General features: G+C 42.9%; 1 protein-coding gene across 1 annotated transcript in view; it reads left to right on the top strand.

The window, feature by feature from the left end:
* The first annotated feature begins 7,880 nt into the window (after nucleotides 1-7,880).
* SLC1A3 (solute carrier family 1 member 3) overlaps nucleotides 7,881-22,647 on the top strand; it is a 121,058-nt gene continuing 106,291 nt past the window's right edge. Inside the window, exon 1 of the mRNA XM_073621283.1 lies at nucleotides 7,881-8,012. The gene's annotated coding sequence lies outside the window, so the exon portion shown is untranslated. The remainder of the gene's footprint in view (nucleotides 8,013-22,647) is intronic.

The raw sequence follows: 22,647 nt of genomic DNA on the forward strand, positions 1-22,647 counted from the left end.
CTTTTAGTTTTAAAGAAAAAGACAAAAAAAAGTTATTACATTCAAATCTTTTATTATATACACAACAACTTGACTGTACGTTAGTATTGCATTCTCATGTACATTAAGGCATATTTCCCATTCTGTTGTGTATATACCTTTTATACTATAATAAAAACTTATAGTTAAAAAAAATGTCCATATACCTGTATTATTTGGTCAAAGGTCTGTGTTAACGTTTCTGAAAAGAGTTCTAAAGAACACTAAATCAACTCTAGCGTGTAAGTTAAACTGTCCCAATGGGGAGATATCCCCTTATTTCCTGTCTTGGAGACACAACAGTCTCCTTAGTGAAGGGAAATTCCCTCTTAGGCTTCATGTACACTACAGCTCCTAAACTTGAGCTTAGGAGCTTTTGAAGTTTTTTTTTTGCCAAAGCTCCTAAACCCAACTCCATAAAAGCCTATGTGTCCATGTGGTTTAGGAGCTGCTGCAGCTAGGGGAGCTTCAACTTCCCTCAGCCTCCCTCTCCTGAATGCAGAAGAATTGAGTTCAGGATAGGAACATTTTGAACGCCGGCCTCCAAAAGATCCTAACTGCTGCAAAATCGCCGGTGGCCAAAGTAGACTGTGTGTACACGAAGCTTTAGACAGCTGTCACTGGAATGTATATCTCCATTGAATGTTTTCTGCTCATCCCCTGTTCAGCTATCAACCATAACCATTTAAATCTGTTTAGAGAGTGAATCTCATAGGGGTTTTAGCCCTTAGCCATTCCATCCAAAACTAAAAAAAGGCCTTGGCAATAAACGTACATTAACATTGTAATCCAATCTTCTGGTGCTATGCTTTCCACACACACTTTGAAACATGTTTGAAGGCTAAGCAGCTTCCATCCATACATGAGACTGCATTCTGTGTATGTTTGCAGTAGAGTTTAGCTGGTGAATATCATCAGGGACGAAGACTGATAAGAGTGATTTAAAGTTTGCTAAGCAAAATTGACTTTTGGGTAAAATAAAATATTTAAAGAATAAGGTTTTCATTAATGAATTAAATAGGTAATGGTGATCTCTGATTAATTACAGCCTATAGATAAGATCTGAATTTCCCTGTATTACCCAAACATGTGAGCTTTTGTGAGCCATTCAGAAAGTCAGAAGGAATTGTTATAGTCATTTGACCCCTGTAAACTTTCCTTAGTGACACCAATAGGCAGTCATTCCCCCAGTACAGCATATCTAATCAAGAATTTTGTCCTTTTTTACTAGGACTGATATAAGATAGACGAGAGAAATGGATAGATAAGAGCTTAGGTCAAAGCAGTCACATTGGGGTTGATTTTCTAAAACTGGTGCAGCTGTGCATGGTAGCCAATCAGCTTCTAACTTCAGCTTGTTCAATTAAGCTTGGACAATAAAACCTGGAAGCTGATTGGTTTCTGTGCAGAGCTGAACCAGATTTTGTACGCTCCAGTTTAAGTAAATCAACCCCATTGTGTCATGTTGAGTAGCATTCTGCCTACGTCTCAATAGCTCTCCTTAAATCCACAAAAAATGGCAAATGCTGCAGACAACGCTCAGCCTACTGCACCGCAACGATCCATCCCACAATTATAACATTTGAAAAGTTTGGTCCACTACTTATGTACTTAACAAATTCTTTATTGCATCTCAGTGCTTCTTGTCTACATGCATTCCAGCAATGGCTCGTTGCATGACATTTGTCAGGGTGGGTTTTCAGATGGGGACATTACTTTCACCATGTGTGTTTAAACTGCTACTTGTAGTCTCCTCTGGAAGCCCATGTGACAGAGTGACAATGTAGGAGCAAAAATGGGAGACAGGGACAGAGCTTTTTTTCACCATATAACAGGAAGTGACCAAACAAGGACCCTAATGGCAGGATCACCAGGTATTGACATTAATATGTTACACTGTATACGAATTTCTAATGATTAGATTAGATTTAATGATTAGATTCACACGATTTACAGTACACCTATCATGGCTAAAGTGTGTAGCCTGCCATTGCTGACCCTAACTTTGTGAATGTTAGTTCCTTGGCTACTATGCTGGTCTGTTGGTTTCAAAACTTTTTAAGCCACTGACCCTGTATAGGGAAAAATCCTAAAACGTTTTTACAAAGTGCTTGTTCTGAACAATTGGATCAAAAATACTGATGTCAGACACTAGCATTTTCAGTAGAAGGCCGGCAATGGCAGTCCCCTTCAGCACAATGCACATGTGCTGTTCAAATAAATATCATGCCCTATAACAGTGATGGTGAACCTTGGCACCCCAGATGTTTTGGAACTACATTTCCCATGATGCTCATGCACTTTGCGGTGTAGTTGAGCATCATGGGAAATGTAGTTCAAAAACTGGGGTGCCAAGGTTCGCCATCACTGCCCTATAAGCTTCAATAGACCAAGAACTGATGCAAGCGCAAGACAACCTGCTATCAAAATAAATAGAGCACATTCAATTTCGCACCACACACACTCACCCTAGGAAAGTTAACACACCCTATAAGTTTCGGTGGACCGAGAACCAGTACATCCGTGAAATTAGGTGAGATCTCCCTGGAAAGGCACTGATGACATAGACCTCCCGGGGGCACCTTGTGAGGCACCGGCTATATCACCAGTACCTCAAAAGACCAGGGAGTTGGTAGACATAAAATGTAAGTAATATCAAAAATCTTCAATTTAACAAAAGACTGTAAGATAATTTGATGTCAGCATGCAGAGATGCATGCATGAGTAACTTTTAGTGAAAGGGATAAAGGTCCTTCCTTAACAATAAATGTATGTTATTTTCTCTTTTTTTTGGTCTATTCAATACACTATTGAAAGCACTTTGGTATATCTGTTCGACAAGTGCTAAAACAAATACAATAGCTGTTCATTCAGCCAAAAATGTTGTGAGCTAATAACTCCCGGTTCTTTTTCTCTGATATCTGTTAACATTGTTCCTGTTTTTTTCTATTGACTATAAAACACCTCCCCCTATGTTAGCAATTATATAGTCTTACAAACAAATCGCCACTGCCCTCGCCTATAACTGGCCTTTGCAGCAAGGAGCAAATCAAAGGGCAACTTATGCAAAACAAAACCAAAGAAATTCCCAGTTCAACTTACCGACCAGCCTGCAACCAACCAAATTATCCTAACAGTATGCAGTAAAAACAGGGGTTTAGTCTGCACACATTTGCAAATACTGTACATGTGTAAGCTGCAGAGCACCGTCAAGGCACCCCAATATTTTCTGTAGTCCTAACTCTTAATTTTGGGAGCCTCCATAGTAAAAGCACATGCATTATAATGGATAGACAGAGGGCAGGTGAGCCTGAAGGTAGCCTACCCCACCTTAAAAGCACAGGGGGGCACTGGACACCCAGCATATAGCACAATGGCAGCAAAGGTGTCCAGTACATCCCCTCATCAATATTACAAACAAATGGACACTGCCCCAACCTATAACTGGCCTTCACAGCAAAGAGAACATGGAAGGGCAACACATGCAAAACAAAACCAAAGAAATTCCCAGCTAAATTTACCGACCGGCCAGCAAACAACCAAATTATCCGGTCTAACAGTATGCGTTAAAAACAGGGGGTTTAGTCTGCACACATTTGCAAATACATGCGTAATCTACAGAGTCCCGTCTTTTTTTGCACACTTTTATCCTCTTTATTTTCACCTGGTGATCCTGCCAGGAACACACTTCTTCCTTGGGTGACAACGCTGCTCCTCCTAGATACAGTATGGTTGTCACCCTGGGACTGAAAGTGTGTTCCTGGCAGGGTAACCAGGTGAAAATAAAGAAGAAAAAAGTGTGCAAAAAGAAAAAGAATTCAGCCAAAACATTTAAAGGAAAAGTAGGTTGCAATACATTTAGCTTTTGTTCTTGGGTTTAGATATACTTTAAAGCAGGGGTCTCAAAATACCGGCCCGCGGACTGGTTAAAAATGGCCCGTAGGCAGGGCCGATCCAGGACGTCTTTTTGCACTGTACCGCAGAGGGGGAGGCGCGAAGAGCTTCACCTCTCCATCTGCTCTGTCCTCTCCACTGCAAGCTGCTGTAGCCCAGAGAGAGAACAGAGCAGAGGAAGGATCCGCCCATCGCCCCGCCCACCTAGTCACTGACCTCAGGGCGGGAGATTGTGTTCTCTGGGTCCCCTGTCACTAGATATGTGTGGAAGCCAGGAGGAGAGGAATCGGGAGGCGGATGGTCCTGACTGCCAGGAGAGGTGAGTGAGCCATCACACTGAGGCAAAGTCCTTAGTGGAGTGACTGGGGTAGAAATGTGTGCAGTGTGGGGGTATTTTATGGAGTGTGGGGGGATTTGTGCAGTGTGGGGGGTATTTTATGGAGTGTGGGGGGATTTGTGCAGTGTGGGGGTTAATGCTGGGAGTTAATAATGCATTTGCTGACATCAGTGCTGAGGGTTAATAATACGTTTGCTGACATCAGTGTTGGGGGTTAATAATACGTTTGCTGACATCAGTGTTGGGGGTTAATAATGCGTTTGCTGACACCAGTGTTGGGGGTTAATAATACGTTTGCTGACATCAGTGCTGAGGGTTAATAATACGTTTGCTGACATCAGTGTTGGGGGTTAATAATGCGTTTGCTGACATCAGTGCTGGGGGTTAATAATACGTTTGCTGACACCAGTGTTGGGGGTTAATAATACGTTTGCTGACACCAGTGTTGGGGGTTAATAATACGTTTGCTGACATCAGTGCTGAGGGTTAATAATACGTTTGCTGACATCAGTGTTGGGGGTTAATAATGCGTTTGCTGACACCAGTGTTGGGGGTTAATAATGCGTTTGCTGACACCAGTGTTGGGGGTTAATAATGCGTTTGCTGACATCAGTGCTGGGGGTTATTAATGCATTTGCTGACATCAGTGTTGGGGGTTAATAATGCGTTTGCTGACATCAGTGTTGGGGGTTATTAATGCATTTGCTGACATCAGTGTTGGGGGTTAATAATGCGTTTGCTGACATCAGTGTTGAGGATTAATAATGCGTTTGCTGACATCAGTGTTGGGGGTCAATAATGCGTTTGCTGATATCAGTGTTGGGGGTTAATAATGCGTTTGCTGACATCAGTGTTGAGGATTAATAATGCGTTTGCTGACATCAGTGTTGGGGGTCAATAATGCGTTTGCTGATATCAGTGTTGGGGGTTAATAATGCGTTTGCTGACATCAGTGTTGAGGATTAATAATGCGTTTGCTGACATCAGTGTTGGGGGTCAATAATGCGTTTGCTGATATCAGTGCTGGGGGTTAATAATGCGTTTGCTGACATCAGTGCTGGGGGTTACAAATGTGTTTGCTGACATCAGTGCTGGGGGTTAATAATGTGTTTGCTGACATCAGTGCTGGGTATAGTATATTATTGCTGGTATAGTTTATTGTTTTTTGAAGTTTTGAAAGTTTGCATGCGGCCCCCATGGGATATGAAAACTTGTCATGTGGGCCTCTGGCAATTTGAGTTTGAGACCCCTGCTTTAAAGCATATATTTAGTTTAGTTTTATTTTTTTTTTTTTAATCAGCACAAGGAACTTTACTTACAGTCAGTGAAATGTGACCCTTTTGCTGTTTGCTGCAAATTTAGGTGAAATCTTCTATCCTCTGATATCCCCACCCCTACTTTCACTGCTGTAATCTTCCGGTGCTGCAGGGGTTAAAAGAACTGAGATACCTGTCATATGCATTCATTTATGCCCGCCCCTTCAGCCTACCTCTTTCATTCATAGAAGCTGTACTATAGCTTTTATGAATAAAAAATGATCTATGAATGGAAGAGGTGGCTTTTCATTTATCTGCCTATCCTCCATTCATATAGCGTGTTTTATTGAAGTTATAGTATGATTTATATGAATGGAGGGGGAGGATAATCGACATTCTTGATGAGTGCATATAATAGATAAAGAGATAGATAGGTAGATTCCTCTATTAACCCTCCGTGGCACGGGAAGATTATGGCAACAGAGGCGGGGTGGAGCCCTAGGACGAAAGATTTCAACTGAATCTACAGCCAGCAGAACAATTGACACATCACATTGACTGTAAGTAATGTCCTTTGTGCTAATTTTTGCACAGACTGAATATTCAGATCATTTGGTGTCCCCTTCTGCCCCACAGACTCCAGCGCAGGCCAGATTGAAAATATGTTTGGATGGACGTAGCATTAAAACTGCATATGTAGATACCATATTGTGAATCTATGCATAATGAGTTCATATGGTAAGGGGGGACTCTGATGAAGACACTGGTGTAGGGCGGGACTCTGATGGGGACCCTGAGATAAGGGGGGCTTTGGTGGGGATTATTATGTAATGAGGGAATCTAATGGGTACCCTAGTGTAAGGGGAGATTTATGGGATCATGAACAAAAGAGGGACTCTGATGGGGATTGTGATGTAAGGGGGAACTTTAAAAGGGACCGTGGTGTAATAAGAAACTCTGATGGGGACATTTTTTTTTACTAATGTTCTTTCCCTTTTGTAGATTAAAGAAAGAGGGAGGCTTGATATTTTGCAATGAATACATTTATTAAGACAGGTGTGGTACAATATAATACAAACGCTTACGCGTTTCGACATGTAGCCTCAAAGGGTTACTAAACCCTCGTTTTGCTTTTTTTTTTAAAATAACAAACATGTCATACTTATCTCCTCTGTGCAGTTAGTTTTGAACAGAGTGGCCCAAATCCTCCTCTTCTGGGGTCCCTCTGCAGTGCCTGTGGCTCCTCCTCTTCTCGAGTGCCCCATTGGAGAGCCACTCTCTTTCGGGACACCCATGTAGGCGCGCTCCCTTGTCGTGCTGCTGCATCTATTTACACAGACAGCAGGACTCAGCCACGCCCCCCCAGTGCCCGCGTCATTGGATTTGATTGACAGCAGCGGGAGTCAATGGCTGCTCTGCTATCAATCTATCCAATCAGGACATGAGACACCGGCTAGAGCAAAAAATAATGGGTTCAGGTAAGTAAAACCGGGGGTCGGGGGGGCTGCTGCATGACAGAAGGTTTTTCACCTTAATGCATAGGATGCATTAAAGGGAAAAAACACGAGGGTTTACAACCCCTTTAATCATAGCCGTAAAATCCTCGGAAAAACAACATATTAATATACATATATATGCAGATACAAACCCTACCAACACAAGCTTTGGTAAGTGAATGAGGAAATTAGGTTCGGCCCAAGATGGGCTTTCTCTTGTTCTGAATCATATCATGCTGATTACAAAAAGATTCAAGGAAAACTTTTTCAATCATTTAAATTTTACTCATTCATTTATAAAACTTTTTTTTAATCATGTGGTGTGATCCATTTATTGAGAAAATTGGAAACGCCTGCCCTAGACTTCAAAGAACAATTAGCCTTTGCAGTGTGGGCCTGCAAGGGATCATTTTTTAGTTGACATGAGTTGGCCTTTAAGATCTGTTCATTGTTGTCCAAATGAATGACCAGGTCAATAGTCAAACCATTATATTCAAGAACTCTCTTAAAAGGTTAAAAAAAAAAAAAAAGCGTATTCTATACATAAAACGGGATTCAAATTGCAACACAGCTGTAGTGGTTTTTGCATACTCATGTGGTTCAGATTTCCATGTAAAGAGCATTTTTTTTTCTAGAATCTGTGCAATAGGACCAAAGACTATTCTAAGAGGATCCTGAATTTTGGTAAAAAACTTCTAGGCGGAGGTTTTGGCATTCCATGTAAAGTACATCTGACAAAGCATGCAAATGGTCTAAAAAGGAAAAAAAAGCAAGGATACCAAAGCTGATCAATATTCAAGAAGCAGGGCAACTATTCTACCAGCTAGAACTTTTCTCTGCTCCCCCCCCCCCCCCCTCTCTCTCTCTCTCTCTCTGGTCTCCTCCCCTTTCCTTAAACCATACAGTCACAGTAGTTTGCAGGGGAACACATGCTCCCAAGTTCAGTCTGTCTTCTGGGTCTCCTCTGGTGGGTCTCCTCTGGGCTCCTGTACTCATCTCCTCCCCACTAAGGTAAGTCATTCTTCATTTCTCATCAGATTTGTAGAGGGATATGAGAGTGATCTGTGAATAAGGACTTGGATGTCATGCATTCCCTAGTGGAAGTGTTACATAAATAGCAGTTCTATAGATCTCACATTCCAGCTGACTGCTGCAGGACTGGAACACTTTGTATTTATTTTTGTGTCCTAATTACTTTGTTGTCATTTTTTGTTTGTTTTTTTTTTTTGTTTTGTTTTTATTTTTATTTTCTTTAGCAAACACTAGCTCTTTCATTGATAGGAATGACTGGAGCTGCTGCTACTTCTTATCCACAAACTTGTTAGAATTGTGAACAGTCAGTCGCTTCTCAAAATCTGTTTCTCATTTGCAACAATCTTTTCTTTATTGCTGATGATGAGTGATGCTGATGGAGATGCAGCTATGTAGCTGATAACATTGAGGGAAAATGATTGCACGCATGACCTTTAATTCTCAAGTTAGTGATTTTACTTTAAATACCCAAATCAGGTTCTGGGGAAGATGGAGCAGACAGGTCACGTTAGTAAATCTGCCCTGTAGGGCATTGCTAAGGCATTGGATGCATTTACAATAATAAGGGATGTAGTTCCTAAAGTTCTGTGAATCTATGGGGTTGATTTACTAAAGGCAAAAAGACTGTGCACTTTGCAAGTGTGGTTGCACTCTGCAAGGGAATTTGCTCCAGAAATCAGGTTCTGGGGAAGTTGGAGCAGACAGGTCACGTTAGTAAATCAGCCCTGTAAAGCATTACTAAGGCATTGGATGCATTTACAATAATAAGGCATGTAGTTCCTAAAGTTCTGTGAATCTATTGGGTTGATTTGCTAAAGGCAAATAGACTGTGCACTTTGCAAGTGTGGTTGCAAGGGAATTTGCTCCAGAAATCAGGTTCTGGGGAAGTTGGAGCAGACGGGTCACTTTAGTAAACCAGCCCTGTAGGGCATTGCTAAGGCATTGGATGCATTTACAATAATAACGGATGTAGTGCGTAAAGTTCTGTGAATCTATGGGATTGATTTACTAAAGGCAAATAGACTGTGCACTTTGCATTTGTGGTTGCATTCTGCAAGGGAATTTGCTCCAGAAATCAGGTTCTGGGGAAGTTGGAGGAGACAGGTGACGTTAGTAAATCAGCCCTGTAAAGCATTGCTAAGGCATCGGATGCATTTACAATAATAAGGCATGTAGTTCCTAAAGTTCTGTGAATCTATTGGGTTGATTTACTAAAGGCAAATAGACTGTGCACTTTGCAAGTGTGGTTGCAAGGGAATTTGCTCCACAAATCAGGTTCTGGGGAAGTTGGAGCAGACGGGTCACTTTAGTAAACCAGCCCTGTAGGGCATTGCTAAGGCATTGGATGCATTTACAATAATAACGGATGTAGTGCTTAAAGTTCTGTGAATCTATGGGATTGATTTACTAAAGGCAAATAGACTGTGCACTTTGCAAGTGCCATTGCACTCTTTAAGGGAATTTGCTCCAGAGCTCAGTAAATGAGGGAAACCTCTGCTGACTTCCATCATCTAATCATGTGCAAGCAAAAACATTTTTATTTTTCTTGCATGTGATTGGGTATTCTTTGCAAAATGAAGCTTCACCTTCATCCAAGCTCTGGAGCAAATTCCCTTGCAATATGCAACTGCACTTGCAAAGTACACAGTCTATTTGCCTTTAGTAAATCAATGGCAAAGGGTGGGTCTTTTATATTTACCTGGTGTTCAACTTTAAAGTTTGTTCATTTAAACAATCCAACCATAAAAATGAAAACAGAAACTTCTCCTGCCAGTGATTGGTTAATACAAATCAGGTTCACTTTAAAACTTTGGGAAATCCTAGCTTGACGCAGTTCTTCTCTATGAGGTTAAGACACAATGCTTTTGTTTTATCACTAATTCAAAGCAAGTGAGCAAACATGGATTGACCCCGATGTTATTTAATAAAGCCTTACCCATATTTGTGAATTCCTCCTTCAGAAAAGGCAAATGCAAACCATGAAAATGTGGTGTTTATATAAGAGCGTTATAGGATTAGGCTGTGGACAGAGCTAAAAGCTTGAAAAGGAAAACACATATAGAAATGTACTTATTCATTTATTACAGGTATCTATAATGCATGAACAATTTACTCGCTTTACATATATTATGCTTTCACATCAGTTCCTGCCTTAAAGAAGCTTACAACCATAGGTCCCTATCTCATATGCATACATACACATACTAAGACCAAATTAGACATTTAGGTAATGAAGCAGTATTATACCTAAAAACAAAAATGCAGTATATGTTGCAGCTTACCAAATCATAGAGGAGGTGGCTTCATTCGTTTTCTTTATTTAGGCTTTTTTCCTTTACTGTCACCTGTTGATCTGATCAGTAAGTCTGTTATTTTTTCAACTTCTTTTAACAGACCAAGATGTCCAGCAAAAGTGGCAGTTAGAGGGTTAAGACAAATTATTTAACGCTGATGGTGCTTATTAACCAAATCAATACTGGGCACTTTATAACAATTGGTTTGTGTGATCACGGATAGATGTACGCAAGTGATCATGTACAGATGTGCGCAGGTGATCACTTACATATGTGTGCAGATAATCATTGAAACATGTGATTTTAGTGGGACATATGTGGGGGACAGGTGTTTTTACTATGTGGGGACATGTGTTTTGGGGATATGTGTGTTGGGGACATGTGTGTTAACTTTTTGTGTTTACACTGTGGGGTCACTAGACTGGTGATCAGTGAGTAAAAAAGCTGTAAAAAACAGCTCATACTCACTGATCACCAGCCGGCTGCAGCGATCCGCTCTCCTCTCCTCACTGACAACTTCTGTGTGAGGAGAGGAGAGCCGATTGCCTAGCAACCGACTCTGTATTTACATCACATGACGGCTGTGATTGGACACGGCCGTCATGTGACCAGGAGGGCCAATCACAGAGCCCTCCTGCCGATCGGAGATGCGCCGTGACACGAGCGCATCGGGATCGCGCCGCTGCGCGGGCATGCGCACGATCCCGCTCCTTCTGAAGGACGCTCCTGAACGTCCACTCAGAAGGAGAGAGCACTTGCCCGGCCGTTTATGTAGTGGCCAGGTGGGAAGTAGTTAATTTATGTAACACCTTTATCCGAAAGGGGAAAAAGCTGTAGCTGTAACTGCTTTAAAGTGTTATTTGGAGCTCAGCTTTTTTTGTTAGTAAAGTCCATCTAGGGCTGTTTTCACAGGGCTCCATTAAAAAAAAAAATTTGCATACGCATTTTTGATGTGTTTGTGATGCGCTTCCAATGCGTTTTCTGGACGCCTGACCCCCAGCATACACCTGTGAAACATGGACATGCGACTCAAAAAGTTAGAAAAAAACACAACTGCGGTGTGTTTTTCATGCGTTTTTTGGCGCATTATTGACAAATTTTCTATTCATTTCAGTGGGAGCTGCATTTTTGGTGCAGTTTTGAGAAGTGGACTTTTAAATATGCAGCTGAAATGCACCTGACTGGTTTGAAGAGTTCCATAGCATTTAAAGAGATGTATTTTTCTTCCACTTTTTTTTACTAACAAAAATGATCAAAAACAAATCAGTGTGAAAGGGCCCTAGATCTACTAGATTGACAATCCTGTCCAAAGAGGTCTTTGTTGCTCCTCCTGTGGAGTGGAGACACCCTAGAAAGGAAGGTATGTTACTGGCCAGATCAACGGGTGAAATAAAGGAGAAAAATGCCTAAAAAAAGAAAACTAGTGCAACCACCACATTTAAAGTGGAAGTCCAAGTTCAATCTAACTAAGCTTACTAAGCCCCCACCCTTTCTAAATTCTATTCTAATTACTCTGTAGAAGAAATATGCTTATACTTATCTATTCTTGGAGTGCTCAAGTCTAGTCACATGATCTCCCCAGCTGCCAGCTTCAAGGGAGAGCACTGACAGTGGCTGCAATGCCTGGGCGTGGGCGGTGACGTCTCCCATAGGCTTACTATGGGGCATTTGTTGTCGGCTGTCCCTCCTCTCCCTTGAAGCCAGCCTCCGGGAGCCAATTATCACTGCCCTGAGAATAGGTAAGTGTATGCATCTCCCTTTCATAGAGTAATTAGAATAGAATTTTAAAGAGGGATGGGAGAAGTTTTAAAGTTTTTGTTACCCCAGCACTTCGTATTTTTGATATGTGGCTGCTGTACCATGTACTTGCAGGAGAAAGTATCCAGTTCTCTGTGTATTGCTTCCTTTGTGTGAAATCCCTGATGTTTCTGCCAGTCCCTCTGCTTTCCTATTAAAAACTGACCACACTAAGCAGGAGAACAAATTGTGGTCAGTTCTCTAGCTATGCTGGGAACTCAGCCAGGCTGGGTTCACACTATTGCGAATTGGATGCAGATTTCCCCGCATTCAATTCACATAACAGGAGATTGTGACCGGCTCTCTATGGAGCGCGTTCACACATCTCCGCAGCGGCTCTGGTGCAAATTGCACAGGAATCCTGTGTGTCTTTTGGTCCATTTCAGGTCCAAATTCAGCCCAAAATTTGGGCTGAAATGGGACCTGAAACGGTGAATGGAGACGCACCGGACTCCCACTGTGAGCCGCTGCATTCTCAAGTGTGAACCCAACCTCAATGATTAGACTTGTCCTGACACCCCCCACCCCCACCCCCACCCCCACTTCACAGGCTTTCACTGGGAAGATAGATTAGTGTCCTGTTGCTTCTCCTCCCCCAGCTCTTATGCAGCTGAGAACAGAGGGCATAGGCGTGCGCACAAGGTGTGCCAGGTGTGCCTGGGCACACCCTAATCACCCTGTGTGGTGCAAATTCCCCCTATTTAAACCCCTGATATTTCACCAAAACCCCCTAGCAGTGCTCCCACAAAAATTTGTAAATAAAAAAAAACAATAAAAAATGTATGTAAAATATAAAAAAATAAAATAATAAAAATAAAAATGATTGACACCATGCATTGCTCTACTGACACTGTCCACTGCTCTACTGACACCATCAGTATACAGTATATACACATGCACACAGGTTTGAGCTTTGAGGTGCACACCCTAATGCAATAGGCTGTGCACACCTATGACAGAGGGAATGTGATCACTTTTAAAAATAGGGGGGGGGGGGGGTATTTATTATGTTTTTTTATATCCATACACAAATGTTTTGCCTTTTGTTTCAATTTTAAACTGAAATGGCTGTTTTACAAGGTGATCGTTTACAATCACTAGCATAGTTAGATCGATCTTAGACTTCCACATTAAAGTTTGGTAAGTTGCAATATATTACATTTTTGTTTTTGATACTGCTTTAACCTGCTAGCCTGTTTTTGGAGTGTGAGAAATAACCCACACATGCACAGGAAGAACACGCAAACTCCATGCAGGTTGCATCCTGGTTGGGATTCATCTTAGTGATGCAAGACTAAGCACTATTCTATAGGGAAAAGAGCAATGAGTAAATGACAGCTTGTCATAATAAAAGCCAATTGATTTTTCACTGATCTCTCCTTTGGAAAATGAATTCTAGTTGTTTGCTTTGAGTTGTACTATGCATTGCTGTTGGCATTACATAAGGATCATTCAGGGGAACAGTGAGCTGCATTTTGCAGGTGCACATCATGGCTCTGTACTTATTGGGGTTTCTTTACTAAAGGCAAATAGACTGTGCACTGTGCAAAGTACAGTTGCACTCTGCAAATGCAGTTGTTCCAAAGCTTAGTAAATGAGGTAAAGCTTCACTTTGCAAAGAATACCCAATCGTGCGCAAGGAAAATTTGTAAAACAGCATTTTTGCTTGCACATGATTGGATGATGGAAGTCAGCAGAGCTTCTGCTTGTTTACGAAGCTCTGGAGCAACTGCACTTGCAGACAATGGCATCCCTAGGGGGAGCAAAGGGGGCCCTGACCCCCCGAACATTATTCTGTGCCCCACCATGTGCCCCCCCAATTAAAAATTTTTACAAAAAGGCAATGTCTTTTTGTTTGCATTCGTAGCCGCATCTTACTCGGGTCACCGCTGGAGTAACACAGTCTCTATTGAGAGGCAGAGCGTCCCCAGTCAGCTCCTGCGGGTGATTCCTCCCCCCTCCCTCTGCTCGCTGACACTGCATAATGCGAGCGCTCACACAACCACGGCCGCCCGATCTGCTCCTTCCCCTGCATCCTCATTGGCGGGGAGAAGAGCGAGTTGCAGGAAGGACTCCACCAGGACTCTCAGTTACTGAAAAAACAGACTGATTTCTCCCATCCTTAGGACAGGAGAACCAGCCTGTAAATTCCAAGAGATGCCAGACCAACGCTGTCAATAGCAGGGGCAGGACATCAAGAGGAGGCTAGGGAACCCCACAGTGGCAGAACACCAGGGCCCGGTGGCAAGACAACCTTTGCAACCCTGATAGTTCTCCCACTGCCTTGGTATGCTGGTGACATATATCTCTTGTTTTCTGCCACCCTGGGGGGCCCCAATACAGTAGGAAAGGGCCCCAGGATATATATATATATATATATATATATATAAAATTGCATTTTATAGTTGCCCCCCTACTTTGGTCCCTGTCCCCTAATGTGCCCCCCTAAATATAAAAGCTGGAGACACCACTGCTTGCAGAGCGCGCCATCTATTTTCCTTTAGTAAATCAACCCCATTAGGAAAATATGCCTAAAGATCTCTATGGATGAATGGGGCCGTAATTCAGACACAGTGGAAATTACTACAGCAATAATCATCAATTTATCATGTTTCAAATTAGCATAATTACATTTATAAACGATGACATATGCCAAGATTATAAGACATATTGCCCTTTGCACATAGTCACTGCAAATTCCACTATTTTATTAAATAAGCCCAAGGGTAAATGTAAGTACTCTAGGTGTATGATCAGTATAATTGTTACATTCATGGAAAAACAACTTGACAGGTTTTGCAACTGTATCTGAATGTAGATTTTGATTGATGTTTAAGGCAATTTTGAATTGTTGAATAACAAGTCTACAGAAAGGCCCACAGTCCTGTACATGACTGTACATTAAGGCGGAGTTCCACACAAAAATGGAACTTCTGCTTTTCGGAACCCCCCCTCCAGTGTCACATTTGGCACCTTTAATGGGGGAGGGGGGTGCAGATACCTGTCTAATACAGGTATTTGCACCCACTTCCTGGCATAGACTCCCACGGGAGTCTACGCCTCTTCCTGTCCCTCCGTGCTGTCTCCTGGGAAACACACAGGTCCCAGGAGATAGCAGGGACCAGTTACGACGCGCAGCGCGACTTGCGCATGCACAGTAGGGAATCGGGAAGTGAAGCCGCAACGCTTCACTTCCTGATTCCTTTACCTAGGATGGCGGCGGCAGCTACCGAGAGTCGAGCGAGTGATCAGCGTTGGCTTTTTTTTAGGTGGACTCCCGCTTTAAGACTCCTTTCACGCTGGGGGGCGGGTCCGTTAGTGGTAAAGCCGCACTAGTTTTACAGTGCTTTACCACTGTTATAGCGGTGCTTTTAACCCCTGCTAGCGGCCAAGGAAAGGGTCAATAGTGCCCGTTTTGCGGCGCTGCCGAAGCGCTTTGCAGCTGCTTTGGCAGCGCTGCCCATTCATTTCAATAGGCAGGAGCGGTGTAGAAGCGGTGTATACACCGCTCCCGCACCGCCCCAAAGATGCTGCTTGCAGGACTTTTTTCCTGTCCTGCAAGCGCATCGCCCCAGTGTGAAAGCACTCAGGCTTTCACACTGGGGTGGCTTGAGAGGCGCTTTTCAGTGTGAAAGGGGTCTAAAGTGTTACTAAAGTCAATTTTTTTTTTTTTGAATAACAAACATATTACACTTACCTGCTCTGTGCAGTGGTATTGCACAGAGTGGCCCTGATCCTCCTCTTCTGGGATCTTAGCTCTTCATCTTCCTTTGAGCTATGGCTATGGGAAGAGCGTAGTTCCCGCGCTCCCAACCTGTGTGTCTATGGAGCCGCGCTCCATAGACATACACAGCTGGACTTAGGCCCGCCCCTACTTCCTCCTCACTGCATCTGATTGACAGCATCGAGAGCCAATGGCTCCTCCTACTGCTGCTCGAATGCTGTGTGAAAAGGAAGTAAAGTGAGAAAAGATGCAGCCATGTACTGCGCTGATCTCTTCTCCTCTCTCTTCCCCTTCACACAGGGAATAGGAAAACTGAAAACATTTTGTACCTTAATGCAAATAATCCATTCAGGTAAAAAAAGTTTTTTAGGTTTAATAACACTTTAAAGCTGAACACCGGGTAAATATAAAAGACCCACCCTTTGCCATTGATTTACTAAAGGCAAATAGGCTGTGCACTTATTTTCCTTAGTAAATGTAATGTGGTAAAGCTTCACTTTGTATGAAATACCCAATCAGGTGCAAGGAAAATTTTAAAAAAGCATTACAAAATCTGTAATCACAGACTAGGGGGAGTGACAAGGCCTGTAAAGCTGGCACGATTTTTTTTCTCAAAGAACAGGTGCAGGAACTCCCCTCTCCCAAGTCACCCCTTGTCTCCGCCCCTACCCACCTCCAAGCACCGTCCCTTGTTTCCACCGCCTACCCACCTTCCTATACCACCTCTTTTAGAGAGAACAGAACCAAGTATCATTTTGTGGTGCTAAATAATTTGTATTGAAATTTTGGTAATTATAATTTTTAAAAAAGCAGTAAAATGGATCCCATGCAGCCAGCAACAATAACCCCCCCAAAGCAAAAATAGATCCCCCGCAATAATAGACACCGCCAACAATAACAGATCCCCCAGCGACAATAGACCTCTTGCAACAAAATACCACCTTGCAACAACAGATCCACCCAGGACCAATAGACCCCCACCAGCAACAATAGACCCCACAGCAACAATAGATACCCCAGCAGCTAGCATTAATAGACTCTCCAGCAGCCAGGAACAATAGACCCCTCCCACAATAGTAGATCCCTTCCAGCAACAATTGGCTCACCAGCAACATAATACCCCCCCCCCCCAGCAACAATAGATCCCCAAGCAGCTGGCATCACTGGACCCTTTAGCACAACCCACTGCCCCTTGCCACTGCATACATTCAGTGCATCCCCCTATGTTCCCACTAAAACAAAAGCTAGTCATACATGGATTGAAATTTGGCTGGTTCAGCAGGGCCCAGCCAAATTTTGATCCATGCGGGGCCACTGTGGTTGAATAGAAGTCGATCTATCAATCAAATTCTGTTCAACTGCCCTGTCTACTGAACACAGTTCGATTGGCACTGCAGGCAATACCATACCTCACAACTTTTTGAGCTGGGAATGATGGACACCCATCAGCAAAAGTAGGCAGGCATAGAACACACACCTTGCCACGCCACCTTAAAGGAGAATTGTACAAAAAAACAAGATTGGTTAAACCCACAAGTGCTTTTTTTTTACCACTACTACTCCTTTATATTGGCTTTTGGAATTTACAAATGCAGCAATTTAGAAATAATATAAAAGGTTTAACACTGGAAAACACTTTTTGATAGATAAAAAGTGCATTTTATATACAACTATATGGATCAGACCAAAATGAGGGACAAATGAGGAGGAATGAGGGATAGAGGGACATTGCTCCAAATTAGGGACAGTCCCTCGAAATCAGGGACAGTTGGGAACTATGCAATAGGCTGCAGTTCTGATCTGTACATTCTGACAGCAGGGGAGCTGTCCGCTCTCAGAATAAAATAGTGCAGCAGTTTCCCCTATCCACCTGAAATGTGTGATTGGGGAATTGGTTCTATTTTTTTTTTTTTCAATCAGCCCCCCTGACTGAACAAAAAAAAACTGAACTTTATATGGCCAGCTTAAAGAGGAACTTTACTGAATGTAAGCACCACAACAAAAAACACTATTTAGTTCATTTTTAATATTCATAGCAAAGTCCCCCATCCATCCATGTCTCCATGCTATATTTTGTTGAGAAATCACTTTGAAAAACACCTCCCTAGCATTTCTGGTCGTGCCCATCTTGAGTAAGGGCAAATGATTCATGTAGAATTTACTTCCTGGAATCCATCTGTCCTTAGCACAAGTGTGCATGCAGGAGAGTGTGCTTAGCTGGGAAAACCTCTCCTCCTCTCCTCCCCTCCTGAAGACTCCTGGGATGTATGACATCATTTGCCTAGGCAAGCAACCAGGAAGTAACTGTAAAAAAAAAAAAAAAAAAAGAAGTTTATAACAAGTAAATATGATATACTTCCTATCTATTTACTAATGCTAGCAACATGAGGATTAAAAATAATTAAAGTTTATTGGGAGAGTAAAGTTCCACTTTAGGTGTTACTTCATACCTCCCAACTTTTTGAAATGGGAATGAGTGACACTTATTAGCGAAAGTATGCAGGTATAGGACACCCCCCTGCCACGCCCCATTAAAGGAGAATTATACAAAAAATAAAAACCCACAAGTTCTTTTTTTACCACTACTTTTCTTTTATACTGGCTTTTGAAATTTACAAATGTACCAGTTAAAAATCAGGTGAAAGGTTTAGCGCTGGAAAACACTTTTTGAGAGATAAAAAGAGCATTTTATATACATCTATATAGATCAGACTAAATGAGGGACAAATGAGGTGGAAAGAGGGACAGAGGGACATTGCTCCAAATCAGGGACAGTTGAGAGCTATGTTACTTACCTGCAGCAGATTAAAAAAAACTGGTTGCCTATCTTGCTAGACAGGGCTATATAGTGTGGCAGAGCTGTGTAAATTTCAGGACTGAATGGACAGAAATATGAATCCTTTGCAGATAAAGCAGCTCTCATACATGTATTTCATGTGTATTTAGCTGATTGCCTGGTGTTAGGAATTTACTGCTTACAAGAACAACTTTGACATATGCAGTGTCATAGAAAGGAATGTTTACGTGAAAGGAACACAGCATTAAATTCTATGTAATGGGGTTATATTGGATTTCCAGCTGCGTTGTACATTATGTAATCTAATAGTTGATTATTGAATGAAACTCATAGCATTGCTAACGTGTTTGTGTTTTCAAGGAACTAAAAATATGAGAAATAGGACATACTATACACTACAAATGGAGAGTATTAGAGAACAAATATTTGAGTTCAGTCACCTCCAGCTATTTACCTAATGTCAATGGCAGCTGAATTTATGACATTTTGCTGATTGAATGGCGGTTAAAAGGTCTTGTGTATAGGAAAGAAGGAAAAATTTAACTAATGATTGTAAATGTTTCAAAGTTTAGAAATAAAAGAAGGGTTGGAAAAGGTTTCATTGGAAAAGATTAGGCCACCCAGTTGGAATTTCTTGCATTGCTACCTATACAACAGGTCTTATCAAAGATAAGAACGATGGGATGGGTTAGAAAATCCAATCACTTTTGTTGATTGTGTGTTGTATAGAGCTATTGATTTTTTCTGTTTACTTTTTCAATAAATTGTTGGTACTGAAAGTAGATTGATGCAATCACGTTTACCATTTGTGTTACATTGAATGAACATTTCACATACCTGATTGATTAAAATGATTAGATTGAATATCAAAAGACGTTGGTCTTCATTTAAACTGTGCAATTTCTATGACAGCATGTGCAAACAGGCTGAACAGGTGAAGACATTTAGGGAGGTAATGTTGCTTTATGGCATTTTAAATGTTAATGTCGAACTCCAGCCAAAATCAACATTTTATAATAATAATATCCAGTGCTAAGACCAAGGAATTTGACACCCTAGGCGAAACCTAATTTTCCCGCCCCCCCCCTTGGCTCCACCCAACACCCGATACATGCCCTGCCTATGTATACCCTGCCTTTTTAATGAAGCACCCATCAAATACAGCCCACCAGTGCCCATCAGTGCAGCCTACCAGCGCCCATCAATGCAGCTTCACCAGCGCCCATCAAATGCAGCCTCACCAGTGCCCATCAATGCAGCTTCACCAGCGCCCATCAATGCAGCCTCACCAGCGCCCATCAAATGCAGCCTCACCAGTGCCAATCAATGCAGCTTCACCAGCGCCCATCAATGCAGCCTCACCAGCACCCATCAATGCAGCCTCACCAGCGCCCATCAAATGCAGCCTCACCAGCGCCCATCAATGCAGCCTCACCAGAGCACATCAATGCAGCCTCACCAGCGCCCATCAAATGCAGCCTCACCAGCGCCCATCAATGCAGCCTAACCAGCACCCATCAATGCAGCCTCACCAGCGCCCATCAAATGCAGCCTCACCAGCGCCCATCAATGCAGCCTAACCAGCACCCATCAATGCAGCCTCACCAGCGCCCATCAAATGCAGCCTCACCAGCGCCCATCAATGCAGCCTCACCAGCGCCCATCAATGCAGCCTCACCAGCGCCCACAAAATGCAGCCTCACCAGCGCCCATCAATGCAGCCTCACCAGCGCCCATCAATGCAGCCTCACAAGCACCCATCAATGCAGCCTCACCAGCGCCCATCAATGCAGCCTCACCAGTGCTCATCAATGCAGCCTCACCAGCGCCCATCAATGCAGCCTCACCCGCGCCCATCAAATGCAGCCTTACCAGCGCCCATCAATGCAGCCTCACCAGCGCCCATCAATGCAGCCTCACCAGCGCCCATCAATGCAGCCTCACCAGCGCCCATCAATGCAGCCTCACCAGCGCCCATCAAATGCAGCCTCACAAGTGCCCATCAATGCAGCCTCACCAGCGCCCATCAATGCAGCCTCACCAGTGCCCATCAATGCAGCCTCACCCGCGCCCATCAATGCAGCCTCATCAGTGCCCATCAGTGCAGCCTCACCCACGCCCATCAATGCAGCCTCACCAGCGCCCATCAAATGCAGCCTCATCAGCGCCCATCAATGCAGCCTTACCTGCGCCCATCAATGCAGCCTCAACAGCGCCCATCAAATGCAGCCTCACCAGCGCCCATCAATGCAGCCTCACCAGCACCCATCAAATGCAGCCTCACCAGTGCTCATCAATGAATGTTTGCTTGCTTCCATTCATTCAGGAGTCGAGAAACAGACACAGTCCTCCACCGCTGCTCTGCCACCACTCCGCCGCCGCTCCACCTCTGACACTATGTGCGAACAGAGCGGCGGCTGCCTGCGGATGCTGAGACTTAGTTGCTTGCTTCAGAGAAAAGAGAGTAGCAACACCAGTGGCCGGGCGCCCTAGGCGGCTGCCTAGTTTGCCTAGTGGTAGCACCGGCCCTGGCTAAGACTTACATATCTGGCTGGAGTACAGCTATTTTAGTGAGTCGCTTGATCTGTAGCTTGTCCATTGAGAAAACGTCTTGAAGTCTTATCCCAAGGTGCAAAGCATTCAGTGAATGGAGGGGGTGCAAATGAACGTCACAATCTCCCTTCTTCCAATTACAGAGCACTGTGCATTTTTTATAAGAATGCAATATGTTTTTTCAATGGACGAGCTGCAAAACTAGCGGCCTGCTGCAAGAACTGTACCAAAGTGTAAGTCTCATAGCTGGACATTCAAGACTTACTATACTGTGTAGGATCAATGTCTCATACTTCATTCCTGCTAATTTATTTTTACACTGCAGATGTCAAAATACAACAAACATTCTAGGGGGGTTGATTTACCAAAGGGGAAAAGACTGTACACTTTGCGAAGTGCGGTTGCTCCAGAGCTTAGTAAATGAGCAGAAACTTCCATCATCCAGTCATGTGCAAGCAAAAATGCTGCTTTTTTATTTTCCTTGGGTATTTTTTGCAAAGTGAAGCCTTACCCCATTTACTAAGCTCTGGAGCAACTGCACTTTGCAAAGTACACAGTCTATTTGCCTTTAGTAAATCAAGCCCTTGGTGTCCATACTGTAGAGATGTACCTAATGATGTCATTGATGTCAGTGGTGTTGCCGTGCAGCATTGGGATCCTGTCTGGGTTTAGTTACACGTATGCTTGTAGTTTATAGGTTGTTTCATGTGTTTTTGTGAGTTTCGAACAGATGCCTTAAACCCAACTCCAGATAAATCTTTCATTGTAGATTTTGATAGCCTGGGTTATAAAGGTAGAACTTCTATCTAGTTTCTGTTGCTGTGTGCATATTGTTTGTGTCTTCGTTGAAAAGGCCTCCCCTCACTTCCTCTTATGGTGACACCAGAACAAGAAATGAGAATGTGCAGGTGTCACTAGAACAGACAAAACGTGGTAATAGTCAAAATATGTTCCAACTTCTCCTAACATCAGTACGTAAATGACTGTTTTTGTTGCCATTATAGAGGTAGCTTAAACTTATCCTGTCTTTTTGACACCCTGTAACTGGGAAAGGAAATGAGGGTAAGTCTCCTCAATGGGGACACAACCTACAAGAAAATCCTGAGACTTTATAACAGTCTTTCTCAACCAGGTGTTTGCTAGGGATTCCTTTAGTAGTGAGAAGTACAACAAGGTATACCTTTTACCAACCATGGTAAGTATTCATCTTTGCCACTGACCGCCAATATAAGGGAACACCTATCCAACCTACCACCATTTTTGGGGAAACATTTTTTCTTTTTTTTTTTCCTGCAATATTTTATTGGTAAAGAAAAGTAGGTTTACAATGCTTTTGAACAGGGTGCCGGAAGCACCATTATCAATTACAATAAATGTTATAACAGTTGTGTTCAGAACAAGCAAGCTTAAATAGCTGCAATGAAAATCAAGTGTAATGCCCCGTACACA

The sequence above is a fragment of the Aquarana catesbeiana genome, linkage group LG01 (genome assembly GCF_042186555.1).
Source record: "Aquarana catesbeiana isolate 2022-GZ linkage group LG01, ASM4218655v1, whole genome shotgun sequence".
NCBI lineage: Eukaryota > Metazoa > Chordata > Amphibia > Anura > Ranidae > Aquarana > Aquarana catesbeiana.